The sequence below is a fragment of the Sylvia atricapilla genome, chromosome 14, assembly GCF_009819655.1.
Source record: "Sylvia atricapilla isolate bSylAtr1 chromosome 14, bSylAtr1.pri, whole genome shotgun sequence".
In the NCBI taxonomy this organism is placed as follows: domain Eukaryota; kingdom Metazoa; phylum Chordata; class Aves; order Passeriformes; family Sylviidae; genus Sylvia; species Sylvia atricapilla.
This window is the reverse complement of record NC_089153.1, coordinates 19,033,830-19,049,614: the sequence shown is the minus strand read 5'-3', so window position 1 is coordinate 19,049,614 and position 15,785 is coordinate 19,033,830.

Here is a 15,785-nt window from a genome sequence, read left to right as displayed (position 1 = left end):
GTGCGGCCGCAGTGCGCGTGCGCGGCCATCGCGGCGAGGGGCTTCCCCGCAGTGTGCGGGGCTCCGGGGCGGGGCCAGAGCTGTACGCCGCAGCCCAGCGCTTAGGCGGCCCCTATATGCCGGTGACCGGGCCTGAAGCTCCGCGTCGCCACGGTCGCCCCATCGGTCAGGTGCAGCGCGGGACTTCCCGGGGGTCGGCTCACCGCCGTCCGCGGCTCTAGGTTCTGCCCGCGGACGGCGCTCCCCTCTGCCGCAGAGACGGGGCGTAACAGCAGGCGACTTGGTTCCTCTTCTGGTCTGGCCCGCTCGCTCGGGGCACCGCCCGCCTCCAGGCGCATCACGCAGCGCCACTCGCGGTCGGTTGCCGAGCTGGCTCTTCCCCGCGGAAATCCTGGCCCTGGGGCGTGCCACACAGCGCTTCATGCCAGGCGGCCTTCTTTTGCCGTGGGAAGGTAGCTCTGGGCTCTACCGCCTTTGTGATTTATATTCAAGTTGCGAACAACGACAGGCCTCTGTCTGTCCGCTTTTATAGAATATTTACACTTTTGCCATGTGTATGGTTTTAACTGAGTTGCTATATTTAGGACCGTGCATTGTCAGTAACATTGTGCTGTGCCTCCCACACTGATACGTTTCCACGTTAAAAACAGTGATGGGCTGTAGCAACACAATGCCTCCAGGAACAAACGTAGCTACCTAGCTTCTCCTTACTGCAGCTGCTATTACTTAATGGCAGCTACGACACATCTGTTCTTTGGTTTCTTACTGTTTGTTTATGGAGAGAAATCATACTAGTTTTTCAGTGCACCAGGCCAAACCCTATTTTGAAAATGTGATTTGGAGGCTTTTCTTAACAGGAACCTGCTGCAGGTTTTGTGATGTCCCATACATAATCATTTTAACTAGGCTGATTTTCATCAGCATGTCATAGTATGGAGCGCTGTTAGAAAAGGACGAGTAGCAGAACTTGACTTTTCTAAAAACACTGGTTTGTTTTGACTTCTGAACATCTTACTGACATTGGATCTTCCTTGTTCTCTTTTTTTTTTATTCTGTTTCTTTTCAAGATCAGAAAGTGGTGCCTGATTCCTAGAGAATTTCATTCATACACTCTCTGTGTTAGGCCAATATTCCTTTATGATTTTGAAATGCATAATTCAGACAAACTTGGATTTGTTTTCAAAATCTGGAATCACAGATGGAAAAATCTAATCCTGTTTGTCCTTTCAACTACCTTCATTTTTAGCAACATAATTCTAATTTATCAACTTGTATAAAAGAAAACAAGAGACCTGCTTTAGAGTTGCAGACAGAGCAGTGTAACTAGCTTGAGCTGCATGTAAGTTATAGTAATAAAGACTGTTTTGCAATGTTTGCACCATTCTGGTGAGGCTTGCTAGCTTACACCTGTGCACTGAGCTAGGAAAGTTGCCTCGTTGTTATGCTTTTTCCAAATTCCTCTTCTGTATTCCGCTTTCTTTTTCTGAATACAACATTAGGTATGTATGAATTACATTAAAGGTATTATCTTTTTACTCCTGAGATCTAAGATCTGTTCAGTTCATCTAGCCAGACATTTGGGGTTTTTTTTTCTAGTTAGTATGATTTCAATGTCCAAAGAATTTGCTATTATAGATCAGTACTTGAGATGTCTTTCCAAAATGGCAGTATTTTAATACATTTGTAACACTTCCCTTAATGGTCTTAGTAAAAAGACAGAAATGTAAGACACTGCCACTGGATTAGTCACAATTTTATTTGAAAATTTAACAGTTTTGGCTCTGATTGTCTTAGTGAATAAACATGTGCCATACACTGGGTCTCCTTCAAAGTCCATCATTATCAAATTTATCTGCTGTCTCTCAGTACCTTTCTGTGGGAGGAATCCTTATTCCAAGGACACAGAGTGCCAAATGCTATGGGGTTAGGGAACGAGAAGAGAGAATGGCTCCAAAGTTAAAGATTACATGAGACAAATCCTGTGTTCTGTTTTGCATGCTTTATTAGTAGGGCTGGTATTTTATATTCAGCCTCAGCATGACTTTCAATGTTTAACTGTTCACTGGTTTGTTGGGTTTTTTTTTCGATTCAAGTAATCTGTTGTGTATTGTGCCAATAAAAGAATCACTGTGCTTTTATGAAATCGTTTCCACACGATTATAGCTTTTATCTCAGTTATTTTTTGTTAACTGGTTTCATGGTGAGCTTACTCAGGTCTTTCCAACTTGTACCTGTTGTACTAAAAAGGTCACTGGTACTGTTGGCACTGAATTAACTAAGTTGAACTCTGAAAGCAAGAAAAGACAGCCAACTTTGTATTTGCCTGGTGTTCTAACATAATTTTGTTTCAATTAGATGCACTTTCACTTGTATCCACAAACAGAGCTTCCTTGTGTCTGGAATGTCCATTGGCAAAACTAAGTAATTTTCTTTCAGAACTGTTGCTTTTGCCTGGATATGTAATAATACCAGCAGCAAGCATAATTTTCTCTGGGTCTCTTACGAATTGTCTCTTATAAATTCACATGCCTCAATTGTCTTATCCTAAACCTCAACTTACCCCATTCTGTTCTCTTCTGTTTTTCCCTGGGTAATGTTTTTTATTACTCAAGACCATAAAACAAGCTTTATGCAGCTTTTCCTTTAAAAAGTTTCATTATTCTGTAATTCTATAATTCTCTAGTTAATATGTTGTATTATTCTATAGGCCTGACCAATTACGAAAGAGGGGGTACTTGCAGCTTTTTAAAGAAATGCTACAGAGTGGTTTCTTCCCTCTCACTCTCTGGCACCAGAACCAAGACATCTGATTATAAAAACTGTGACATTTCTATGTAATTTACTGTAGGATACTCTACAGATACATGAAATTACTTTTTTTCTTATATAATTACTTTTTTCTTTCTGTACAGTTGTATTAATTACAATAAATCTCTATCACTTTTAGATGGGACATAGAGGGAGTGCATAGAAATGCACTCATAAATGAGAAAATGTTTAAATTTAAGCAGTCTTTTCAGTCCCGAAAGTCATGAAAAACAGATTATTATCAGCAATTTTTGAATGCATGGCTCTGATCTAATGAGTGAGATTGACAAGCCCTGTGTTTTGCTGCAACATTCTTCCCTCATTCTGGTTACGTAATTCTATTCTGTTCTGTACACAGGCCCAAAATGTGCTGCTCCACTGGCTGTTACAGTGCTGTCTACCCACACGAGGGAATCTATCCCCCAGTACTCAAGAGTGAGACATGCTCTACAAAAATTAAATAGAGCACGAAATGTGTAAGAATTGGGTTGCTTGCTTGTTTTTTATCTTAATCTCAGATATTATAGATGAGAGGAAAGATAATGTTGGGGTTTTTTGTTGTTTTTTTTTTCTTTTTTTTCCCCAGCAATCTAAAGCAGCTGAGGGCTTTCCTCTCGGACTTTCATGCCTGACTTAAAACAAACTCTTTAAAAATAGTTCCTTTGGGATGCATGGATTAAGAAACTTCAAGAGCTTGTACAGTACTCGAAGTATTCAAATATTTCCCCTGGTGCTGAAGAGCACCTTCTGCTCTGGTGAACCCTCATCATCCAGTTTAGGTAATTTGGTTGCAGTTGCCAAGAGGACAATGCTTACCTCAGTTGCTGTTAGACCTGTGACAATGGTATTAAGTCTACTTGGTATCAGGATGAGTTAGAAAATTCACCATATAAAAGGGCTGTCCGCTTTGTCCCTGCAGAATTAATGCATACAAAGTATCAGAAAGGTAAAGGTAAGAAAGTAGTGGAAGAAAGGCAAAGCAGGTAACAATTATGAGCATTCAACAATGCTAGTCAATGACAAGATAAGAGATGCTTCTGTCAGTGCTGGTTCTCACTGCTACTGTTACACCAAGCACTCATTTTTCTCTTTGATAGAATAATTTCACATGATCCACTGTGCTTCAGAACAAGAATCACTGATGCCATCTACCGTACGGGTGTGTATCTTTAGAGGTGAAGGGTTATTAAAGATGCCAGACTCGGTGTATTGAAGCTGAGGAAGTCTTATGACATTGGATTAACATTTCATAAAAAGGAAACATGAATTATAAGCAGAATGTGCTTTTCCCCACCTAACACAACCATCACCATACAATAGCATGCTGGATTAACACAGACGTGGATTGCTATTCATGTCGAAAAAAGACCATAGGGGTTTTATTTCTCCATAGGACTATAAACAATTTTCATAGATATTACAGTTACTTTCTGAACTGATGTAGTAGTTTCTTTGTAGTTTGACTTACTGAGGAAAAAACAGTAAAGTACAAAGGAAAAAACCAGCAAAACCACATGGATTTCAAAGGCAGGTTGGACTGACCGTTACAATTCTGTAATCAGACACTATGTATACAAGTAGCCAGGGATCTTTATCCAGAAACACAAGATCTGTAAACTTTATTGTATAGCTCATATTCATGTATAAAGATTAACTGAATGTAATGTAAGGGATGTAAAAACAAGGGAATGAGAAACTAAGAGCTTTAGTGCTATATCTTGAGATCTGTGGTCTGTATCAGGACAGAACAACTAACATCAAAGCATGTGACACCTAAATTCCTCATAAGCTTTCATTGCAGAGGAGTCTGATTTTCAGGAAGTCTGATAGACTGATAGACAGGAAGTTCTGCTTTGAATCTGAGCTCTTAAATTAGCTCAGTTAGATGGACTGTGGAGGTTGCTGCAGCCCAGCACTTCATCATTAACAACTACTGCCTAAATGAAACTGTAGCTTCTGATGTAGTCCTTGTATTCTGTAGGGGAAGTTGGACTGGTCCTAGTGACTGAAAAATGTTTTCCAAGAGCAATTTAGTTGTATGTTCCTAGCACAGTACAGGGCACACATACTGCAAGTAGTATTACATAACCTTGAGAACAAGCACAACTCTTGAGAGCACAGAGAGTCCTACAAGTTGTGTAGATATCACAAAACCACAGAGGCAAACCAGCCTGACAACAAAAGGTTTGGGAGTTAGACAGCAAAACACTAGAAAATTCATCACAGAAATACCTATGAACTCTTTACTACACTGCCTTTCTGCTTAACCTCAAATATCGATGCAGAGTACTCCCTCTTGTATGACAGTTCACTAAGAAACAAAGCCAAGGTGCTTCCTGTGTATTCAATATGTTGCGGCAAGCCCAGCAGTTTACTGTTTTGAAAGTTTGTCTTCCAGTTTTTAAACCCCATGAGGTTTTTTTCCCACTCTCACTGCAGTGCTGGATAGAAAGTAACATGAAAAATGGCTTTTGTTTTGCTGTGTTTGCTGATGTAGCTGGCCAGGATCTATAAAATACCATATTAAATAAGTCAGCCTAAGAGGTTAATGAGAGTTAAAATTACAGTCAGTAAGAATATGTTTTAGGGATTTCTAGAGTATGAGATAAGGTATTGAAGACATTCCTAGTTACAGTGCCTTCCTGTGATGTCATCAGTGTTCATTCTGTGGACTCTGTGGACTACTACATGGTGTAAATAAGGTGGCAAATTTCCTCATATTTGTATCCTATGGCAGATAAAAATACAGCGCTAGTTATTACTTTGAATGAAAAGAGATTTCAGAATGCACTTAATTGCCAAATATCTTTCTTCCTCTCACTTATCTTACATGTTTTAAATGTGAGTACACCACCTATCACTATGTCTTGGCAGTAAGCTTACAAGAACTCTGAAATTTGGCGTTCTATATTGTATTTTTAATTGGACACTTTCTTCTTCCAGTTTTCTTTCATGAGTGCTAATATACACATTGCTGAAATCTCCTGGGTGAGCACGTATGTTGAAACCACCTACAGCCCTGCACCAGAAAAGGTACTCCGCTCTGGTGTTCTTGGTTATAAATCTGTCCCTACAGAGGCCTTCCGTCATCCTCAGTGACTGTCAAAAGCTCAACAGACTACGGCCTTTCTCCTCCCCTAGGAGGAGAATATTCTTAATATTTTTTGTTTTATTCCTAATTGTAGATTTAACTTATACAAGTCTGTTGCATTTCTTGTACACAATTATCTAGATAAGGGGATCAGTATTTTGTGTCTCTAACTATTCCTGAAATGTCCATCTGTCTTCAAATTTTTTTATTTGAAAATACAGAGCAGGGGGGGAACAGGCGGGCAAATCCTCCTTAGGAAGCAAGCTTTAGGGAAACTAAGCTTGCAATTGCTGAGTGTCAGTGCTTGCTGGTGGCTCAGTATCCATGGAAACTTGATTTCCCATCTTGCTGCAGAATTAATTGAAGAATCCCAACCCACCTGCTCAGGGAACCACTGTGATACTAAACTCGCATCCCACTATGAGGCTCATTCTATTATCTCAGTACTCTTTTCATCAGAACAAAGGTTCAATTAGCCTTCACCAACTAAAAAAAAAAAAAAAAAAAAAAAGGGCATCTAAATCTTTACTGCCTCATAACCGGGGCAGAGAACATAGAGGCTACATCTTAGAGATCTACATCTTTCAAAGGATCTTGCCCAAAACATCAACAACAATAGAGGGCACAAAGTCAGGAATGCTCTATGCAGATCTCATGTCCAACATCATATAGTTACTTCTATTTTTCACCTATGCCACTAGCTGTATTATCTTGGGGGGGGAAAATTCACTGTCCATGCTCCAGTATCAGAACGTAACTTCGTCTTCCACACTGTGTTCTTAAGATCTAATGTGCAATGCTTCCAAGAGAATAAGCCAAAAGGGACTTTTGCCAGGGAATATGTCTCCTGACTTCTCTTTGAAGGCTTTTCATTAATTACAAACATAAGCATGTCAAGTTCCTTCAAGGTCTGTTTCTGGATCAAACCTCTCATTATCTACCTTTGAACTTACTTTCCTCTGATTTCCTGTTGAATTCACTAGTTGCTGCCACCATTCCCTTTATTTTTTCCTGGTATCATCTTACCTGCTCTGCAATCTTTTGTTTGGACATAGATGAAAATGGAGAAAATCATTCTGATACTTTGTATTCAGCACCTGGTCCTTTTGTAACCATGACAACTACATCACGACATCAGCAAAGGATCTCACTAGTATCTGAGGAACCAGATCTCATTAAATGCCAGGGATGTGCCTAAACTGATGTTTTGTGTCCTGTACCCAGGAAAGAAGTTTCAAGTTTACTATATTTTATATGTGAGGGAGGAAAGGCCAATTTCTTATGTTAACTGGTATCCTTCACACAACTGTCCTCCATCTTTCGTTTCCATTATTGAGACATAGAACCTCCCACAAATGCGGACCACTGAAGGAAAGTTATCACAGGAAAGATGGCGATGACATTATCACAGACTGAGCATAAAGTCTTTGGATTAGATCAAAGAAGTTACGTTCTGTTGTTCTGTTACATCTCAAACACTGACATTTTATAAGCAACTGGTCTCAAACTGTTAATTTCAGGTGCTGCAAAAACTGCATATACTTGTTATAGAATAGTTTTGGATTTGAGGACATAGCTAAACACCACTGTTTTCTCTGAATGGTAAATGCAGGCAGGGGAAAAGTGAAGTAACCTTTTTTAACAGACTTGGTGGTAACTTAAGACATGTTAGATCAATAGTTAGGAAGATGAAGAAAATACCCATTGACCAGAAGATTACTTAAGTACAAGGACACCAGTGTTCTTAAAAGAAATCATTTCCCCTTCTAGCTGAAACTTACAAATTACAGGTTGGGTTGTGTTGTATTGTTACTCACCACCAAGACTGAGGACACTATCTGTGGTTAATCACAAGAACAAATCTGTGAAATGCTGCGTTAATGTAGAGTACAAATATGCAGCAATGCATCCATAGAGTACTACATGCACACTGGACCTGGTCTGTGGCTCCGACCAAGTAATGTGCTTCTAGAATTTTTGCGTTTTGCAGGTGAGTAGAGAAGGGAGGGAAGAGCAGTAGTTGTTTGCTTGGATGTTTTTTGCTTTATCATTTACTATATGTATTTCGTTACCATGTATGCCTATAAAACAAATCAAATACTTGAAGTCTAATAAACCCATTAATTTTAGACATGTCACAACAACAAATCCCACAAGCTAGCAATTACAGTGCTACAGACTCGTGTATTGGAGACAAACCTTTGGCTCCTGCAATGAAAACAAGTCAATTCACTTTTTGTTATTCCCAGACTAAGGAAGCCCAAGGAATTAATTTTTATAGAATACAAGAATTTAACAACACCTCCTCTTGTACTTCTTAAATTAGGGGAAATACAATGTGCCTACTCTGAACTCACTCTCACTCTGTTAATGTTCCCATATGCACTTCTTTTTATTTTCAGATATTCAATTTCAGAAGCACATGAATGGGAGGTGGTTTTTTTGCATTGCATTCAATAAACATTAAATCCTGTGACAAAAAAGTCACAGACATATTAACTACCTAATCTCCTGCCCTTCCTCTTCAGTAAGTTATTCCTCCTGAACATATATTTTTTACTTTTTATTTCTCAAGGTTGATCTGTGACAAAAATTACAAAATAAAGCACAAGTCTTGCTTCAAAGAAAATTGAATGCAAAATTTACTTCCAGAGTATTGAAAGATAAAACTATGCTTAAGTATATAGTAAGCTAAAATTCACAGTTTTCCAATAGGAAAAGTCTCATAGCAGTTAGAATAGTGGTAGACTTACAGGTTTTCTTCGTCTTGATTGTAAAAGCTGAGGAAAGAAGTGTGATTGTAATAAAACATGAACACATCACTAGAGGCAAGGTTCTCCTCCTACTTCATGACTGAAATAGTCCAAATCTGGGTTGTATCCTTATCTTGATTTCGGATTTGCTTAAACTGTTCCATTATCAAATGATAAGAATTTTTATTGGAAGCTAAGCAAGAACTTGAAAATCAGCATGACTGAAAATTCATTGCTGCTTCCTCATTAATATGCCAGAAGGACTGTCTGACATTTCTATGGAATGTCTGTGCTCTTGGGACTGATGATTCAGTGCAGAACTGTTTGGAATTTCTACAAAAGTTCAGCCTTCCCCCCTTCTCAAATGGCTTCATTTTACCAATCTGTCAAGCTAAACTAAAAATAATGGGTTTGTGTCCAATTACAAGGTGAAGGATGGAAATTTCACTGCACGGTGGATTAGGTAACTCATTAGAAAGCAGATTCTGCCTTTTCAAAAGCAGTGTGAAATATATGTCCCATGTTTAATTCTTTTTTTCTGCAGTTAGAAAAAGAAACTATGCTAAGATTTTAAGGTGCCTAGTAATTCTCAAGCTAAAAGACTATGAAGTTAAGATTTCTGTAAGGTCAACTGGACAAGAAGTGTTCCTTGCTTGTCAGAGTTTCACGGAAGATGAAAAAAAACTGTTTAGGACTAACAACTCACAAATTTAGTGGTAATTTCCACTGGAGCCTCCTAGCCCGGAGAAGAGGCTCAGCCTCGAGAGTTGCCAATGATTCTCATAAACAGGCAAACTCAAATTCCAAACCCAGTGCGGCTCATTAACTGCTCCTGTAATCATTCTGCACAGGTCAACTGCTGTAGGAGCAAGTGGGGATATGAAATGTCAGAGACATATACAAAGGGAAAATAACCATATAATTTTTGCATACGTTCACAAATAGTTAGACACTTTCTATTTACTACATAAACATTTCAGCTTTCAACTGCTGTGTTTAGGAATGGCTAATCACAGCTGGCTGAAACAGAAGAAAAACTGCTTTCTTCACGAGGACATCCACAAAGGTGGAAGTCTGTCAGTAGAGGTTGAACTAGATGATCTTAAAGGGTCCTTCCAACTCAACCCAATCTATGATTCTTTGATTCATTGCATTGGCAGGAAAAACTGACAGCAAAGGGGTAAAAAGAGAAAGGTTCCACCTACACAAGAGTCTACTTTGGAGGGAAAACAAAAAACAAAGCTAGGCTGAATTTCAAAGCCAAAAAGGATTTCAACTCAATCCAAAACAGACTCAGTCCATTACTGCTGTTACGAAGTTCCAGCTAGAGACCACAGTTCATCAGCTTCAGACTTATATTGTTCAAAATGCCGAGTATGAAGATGCCACTAGAACCCTGCTAGCTGACTTCCTCTCTTATCCCAGCCACTACAACTGCTAGCTCCCAACTACCCACTTTACCCTCTAGCTGGGTCTGTGGAAGACCAACTGCTACTGATAGGTACTGAAAATTCTTCTCACAGCCCATTTTTAACTTGTAACTTCACACACCCTCTGCCTGTTGTCTGTACCACAGGTTTTCCAGTAAGTGGAGTTCTTGATACCCTCTCTGCAAGACAGTTAATATTTCCTGACCACGCTAATGTTCCATGCCTAAGTATAGTAGCTATGTAGTACTGACTAAACACCTGTGCTTCTGTACAAGGACCCAGAAAAACATATTCACCATTGTCTAACTTTGCACAAATGAATGCTTTCCAACCTCTGTCCTCCTCAAAAGTTACTTGCAATTAGAATTCAGGTAGGTCTCCTAGATGCTTAACAGCAACAATATTTTATTCTCCAGGAACACAAAGGCCACCTAACAAATACACTTGTGATAGGAATCCAAGTCCTCAGTTAACAGCTGGAAGCAGACACAACATTTAAGTGAGGCAACAATGCCAGGATAAACCAGATTCCCAAAATTTGCCTTATTTTACAAAGCAGAAATAGCAGGACTGTATTAATTTTCATACCTTTATTCAGTCAACAATAAAGAGGGGAAAAGGCAAGAGACTAAACACGTAAGACATGAAGATGAACTAAAATGATTTAGGAGCACAATTCAAGAAGATAACAAAACAGCATTTTTTAAAATAATATCCACAAGCATCAGTAGCAAGAAACTGGGGCATGAGGTGGAGAAAGGTGTGTAGACTCACTGGCAAAGAACAAAAACTCACTAGCAAAGAACATTCCTTCAACTCATAAATCTATAAGCCTGTTCTAATGACACATGTAGATTTAAATTCAAATTATCAGAGACATTTATCTGTCAAAATAAACTGGAAATAAAAGTGAATAAATAACCTCCAGAGCCTTTCTCCCCCACCTACATCAATAATTAAGCCTTATCACAGCAACTTTTTCCTTAGAGGTGCCATCACAGACTTGTGATCAGTTGTGCTTGGGAGCACCACTTACCAGAGACCCACACGAGACAGTAGCAACAAGTAGTGTTCAAAATTTAGTCCTTAGATGATGCCTTTTTGGTCTCATCAACAATCTTCAGCAAGTTGATACAGCCTGAATAGACACAGTATAATGAGCTTTTACAAATACTCTTTAACCCCAGCAGAAGGCTGTCTTTCCATGCTTATGACTCTGAGGCCTCAGAAGGGAACTTAGCCAGGAAAGCTACTCGTAGTGGAAATGTCAAAATAATTGAGAAGAGGATAAGGACTAGTTGCCATCCTGTGGAATGAGAGCACATCTGCATTGACAGAATCTTTTGTATTAAACGCCGGATAGAAATGGAAGATAAGCGACGGGCCCTTAAAATAGGTTCTTCAAAAAGTGAATGTTAAAAGATACCTAAGAAGAGCCTAGACATTAAAGAAGCACAACACAACACTGAGGTTTGTACGTATAAGTCATCATACTGCAGCAAGTGATCCAAACTTAATGACTACAAAAAACTAGTGACAGAATTCAAACAATTGCCCTTCCCAGGGAAAACTCCATAACCCAGTCATTTAAACCACTGTGCTTCATGCACATGGTGTAAAAAGGTGACAGTGTCAGACAAGACATTTTCCAATGTCTGTTTAATTCATAAGTACCCTTGGTCATGAAAAAGATTGAGCAGTACGAGAGACAGGAGACCTGCACTAGCTATACAAATTCAGTTTGGGTGGCCTTTTCTCTGCTTTCCCTTTTTGGAGGCAATAGCCTTCCCCGCACTAACAAGGGCTTCCATGCATCAGTTACCGTATTCTTGTGGTAAATACACAACCGTCACAACAGCTGGCTTTCACAAAATTATGCTATACATGCTGTTTAATTCTATTACTTCAGTATATTCATTGCCCCAAATAAGCAAGTGATAGCAGCAATATTATAATTTCCATTCAGTGCTAGATTCCCCACACAGAGCCAGGAAAAAGGAAAAGCTTGGGAAAAATCTTGGCTATGGCTGAACTTATATCTGCACACATCCTATAAACGACGTTGACTGTTGACAGGACAGAGTCTTTAATCTTAGCTCTATAGTGGCAGAGATAAATACACTAAATACACAGGCTTAGCCACAAAAGCCCATTCCTACCTCCTCAATAAGATGTTATTTTCTTGTAACCCTTTAAATCATTATTTAAATGTTTCTGTTTTACAGAATGCAGTTCAGGCTCTTGGGATGGGCTTGTCCAGCAATCCACAGCTTGTACTTGAAATTCAGCACCTGCCCAAAAGCACCGTGTTGGTTTACCCAACCTGATCATATGATGGAAAAATAGAAACATATTGAATATATTTTATTCTTCTTGTTTTCTCCCCTTAAGTCTGACATTGAAGAATCTCCAGGAGTACTCTAGATTCTATTCTCTTTCCTACAGAAACCTCCCAGTATGTCCCTGGATCCTCCTTCAGCCTTGCAAGTCTCCATCTATGCTGTGTAACTAAAAGATTTTCTCAGCATTGGAAAGAATCTCATACTGTTACATAGTTCCTACTTAGATTTCCATGTATTTTGAGAGTGAAGGTAAAATAACCTATGTTCCTCTTGCTGCCTCCTGCATAACCTTCAGGCATATCAGCCACTCCTCTCAGTTTTGCATTGCCAGGGCATTTGCTGAGGGCACACTCTTTCCCATCACTAATGAAGAGAACAGGCGTAACCTTGAGGTATGCTGCCAGCTGCTGTCCTCTGATTAGACTTTCTGGCACTCATCTGCCCCCTTGGGACTGGCCATTAAGCCAGTTTTTTTCTCCACTGCACTGTCTTCTCATTCAGCCTGCACTTCCTCAGCTTTTATATGGAAGAATATCAAAATCCCTTGGACCCATATGATCTTGTATGGTTAACAACTACAAAACTCAGGTTCTTGTTGTGAAATGCATGCACCACTAATTAGGTCGCTGAGTTGGGAAAAAAAAAAAAAAAAACCAAACAAAAAACCCACAAAATCCAAACAACCAAAAAAAAAAAAAACAACCAAATTTGTCTCTCTGTTCTTCAGAATGCTAACTCTCTGTTTCCATGGTCACAAATTACCATAGTAACATTAGATACATCTGTATTTTTAGATTAAAATTGCTTCTCCTTTCACAGAAAATAGATCCAACTGAAGAAAATAAGAAAATACTCATCCTTACCAGAAATACTATTAAAATTCAGAGTATGAAGTAAAGCAACACACAGCAATTGGTTAATTGTGAAGCCAGGGCAGGGGGGGGTGGGGTGAAAATCACAAACATTGCTATTTTCAGAGCTGCATCCTGCAGCTAGAAAATGGTTTGAATGTGCAACAACAACAACCAAAGTGAAGACAGTTATTCTGTAACACTATTATCTCAGCAAGCCTCACTGGATAGCAGCTCAATTAGAACGCCCCAGAAGTTTTAAATGGCCTTTTCAGTCAGAGGTTAACAGAAGTATTATTTCATACTTCTCAATCAGAGCCCTAGTTTGTTCTCCTTCTCCCCCTCAAGAAGGATGTTCACTCATACCTAGGAAATATTGCTGTTCAACTACCATAACTGACCTGTTATGAGACATGTCTCTGTTCTCTCATGTTCAGTGATTCTGTGTTATGCTTATACCCTCTGGTGGACAAAAAGTAATGCACAACCCTCCTTGTGCAGTACTGCATTTAGATCAGCACTGTACTAACGGGACTTTTGACATTAAAATGCTGAGTCAAAACCCAAGCATCTCTACTTAGTTTATTTCACAAATTTTATGTCAAACAGAGCAGCCAGAAATAAGGAGTCCATTAACTCAGTGCTTTCCCAAATAAGGCAGCGGCAGGAATACAGAAAGCTTATATTCAATACTAGGTTGAATGATCAGGAAAATTCCTCTCCATTTAATAGTCACCAAAATTTTTTTGATTTCTTTCTTTTTGGAAAGTTACTAAGCACTGTGATAAAAACTTAGTTCCCTGGTATGTAAAATTTTGTATGCTTGCCATTCAGACTGACTTTCCTCCCAAATCTGCTACAAAGACCATGACTGAATCCCTACCTTTCTAAGTCAGTACCAAAAATGCTCTAGTGTTTTACGCAGTATCAGACAGTTATATATTACAGGAGCTTTTGCTCCTTTAGTGTTGACTGATTTCTGCAGTATTCCCATAAATGCTACTTCTAATACTATCTGCTTAAATCCTGACAGAATGCTCTTGTCCAAAAGGTCTGCACTAAGCACATTCAGCCAGAATCCACTGCAAGAAAGAGAAGTACGTCACACTATGCTCTTTGCAATAGATGCTCACATTCCACCTGGGAATCCAGCCTTAGGCTGTGTCATACAAGTTACATGTATTAATCTAAGTCATAGACTTAAATAACAAAAAAGGCTAAATTACTGCCCTAATACAGTATATTTCAAGTCTCCCTAGTCAGTAAAATGGAAGCCAGCCCTTGCTTAATATGAGTAAACATAAAAACCACTACTAATTCACAGAAGAACAGGAGCTCAGAAAGAGAGCAAAAAAGTAACAGATAGTTTGCAAGGGGCCTTAGGCAAAGATTATAGGCGTATAAATAGCAATGACCCAAATTTACCTGCAAAGTTGCAGAAAGAATTCCCACCAATTTGCCACTGTTTCTTTTCACTTCATATTATTTTAATTCCTGTTATCATCCAAAACAGAGTACTGGAAATTCTGACACTGAATTTTGGGATTCTACAAATAACCGTGTATATGAGCATAGCTAAGTTCAGCATTTGGTTCACCCAAACATGCAGGCTTTGGCAGGGGACAGAGGGTAGAATTTCCTGGGTAAACAAATCCTCTGAAGCTTCTGCTAGTGCTTCTCCAGCATAAAACACCTACAAAGTGATGAGAGATACTTGATATTCATCTTGTCCTCCCTGCAGTTTAGTTGTCTGCTGAGGTAAAAGTCAAACTGTATTATCTGGAAGTGATGAAAGTTTGAAGAATCTCAATGTATGCAGCTCCAACCCAGTTTAGAAGTTGGGGGGCTGGAGGGGAAGAAAAGTGGCAAGGGAGAGAGGGAGACAGACAGAGACTGACTCTAAGAGAGAAATCAAGCTCAAAAAATAAATCAAGCTCTTGTCTGTAGACTGTACAGTTTAAGTGTTGCTTGAGGCTCAGAAAGTTAGCACTATTTACTGGACAACTCCGTACTACACACAGCTCATTTTTCTACTCTAAGTCTACCTACACTAATCTATCTCAAATGTTCTTAGCTGCTATGCAGTTATTGTCTCCATTTACTGTTAAACCCAGCTGTTTTCACATCTTACTCTACGTATCTCTTAGGATCTTTTTTGAGGCCTCTAGGCTTTTAACAATACCTATATGGAACATAAGGACAAGTTATGTTAACAGTGTCTTACAACAGAGCCAAATTCCAGATGAAAAGTGATCAGGAAACATTTCTCCTCAGTAAGACAAAAGCACATTCCCATGCAGCATATGCATTTCTGCACATATTATCAGCTCTTAGACATCAAACTCAGTAGATTCCAGACCAGAAATAGCACACAGGAACTGGCAGTGGGTGGCCCAGACTGAGTTGCAAGGTTGAACCAGATGACTCCCAGAGGCCTTTCCAGCTCTGACACCTCTATAGTTCTACAAGCTCATGTAACTTTGGAATACTTTCCTGGTTTTTCACGTCTG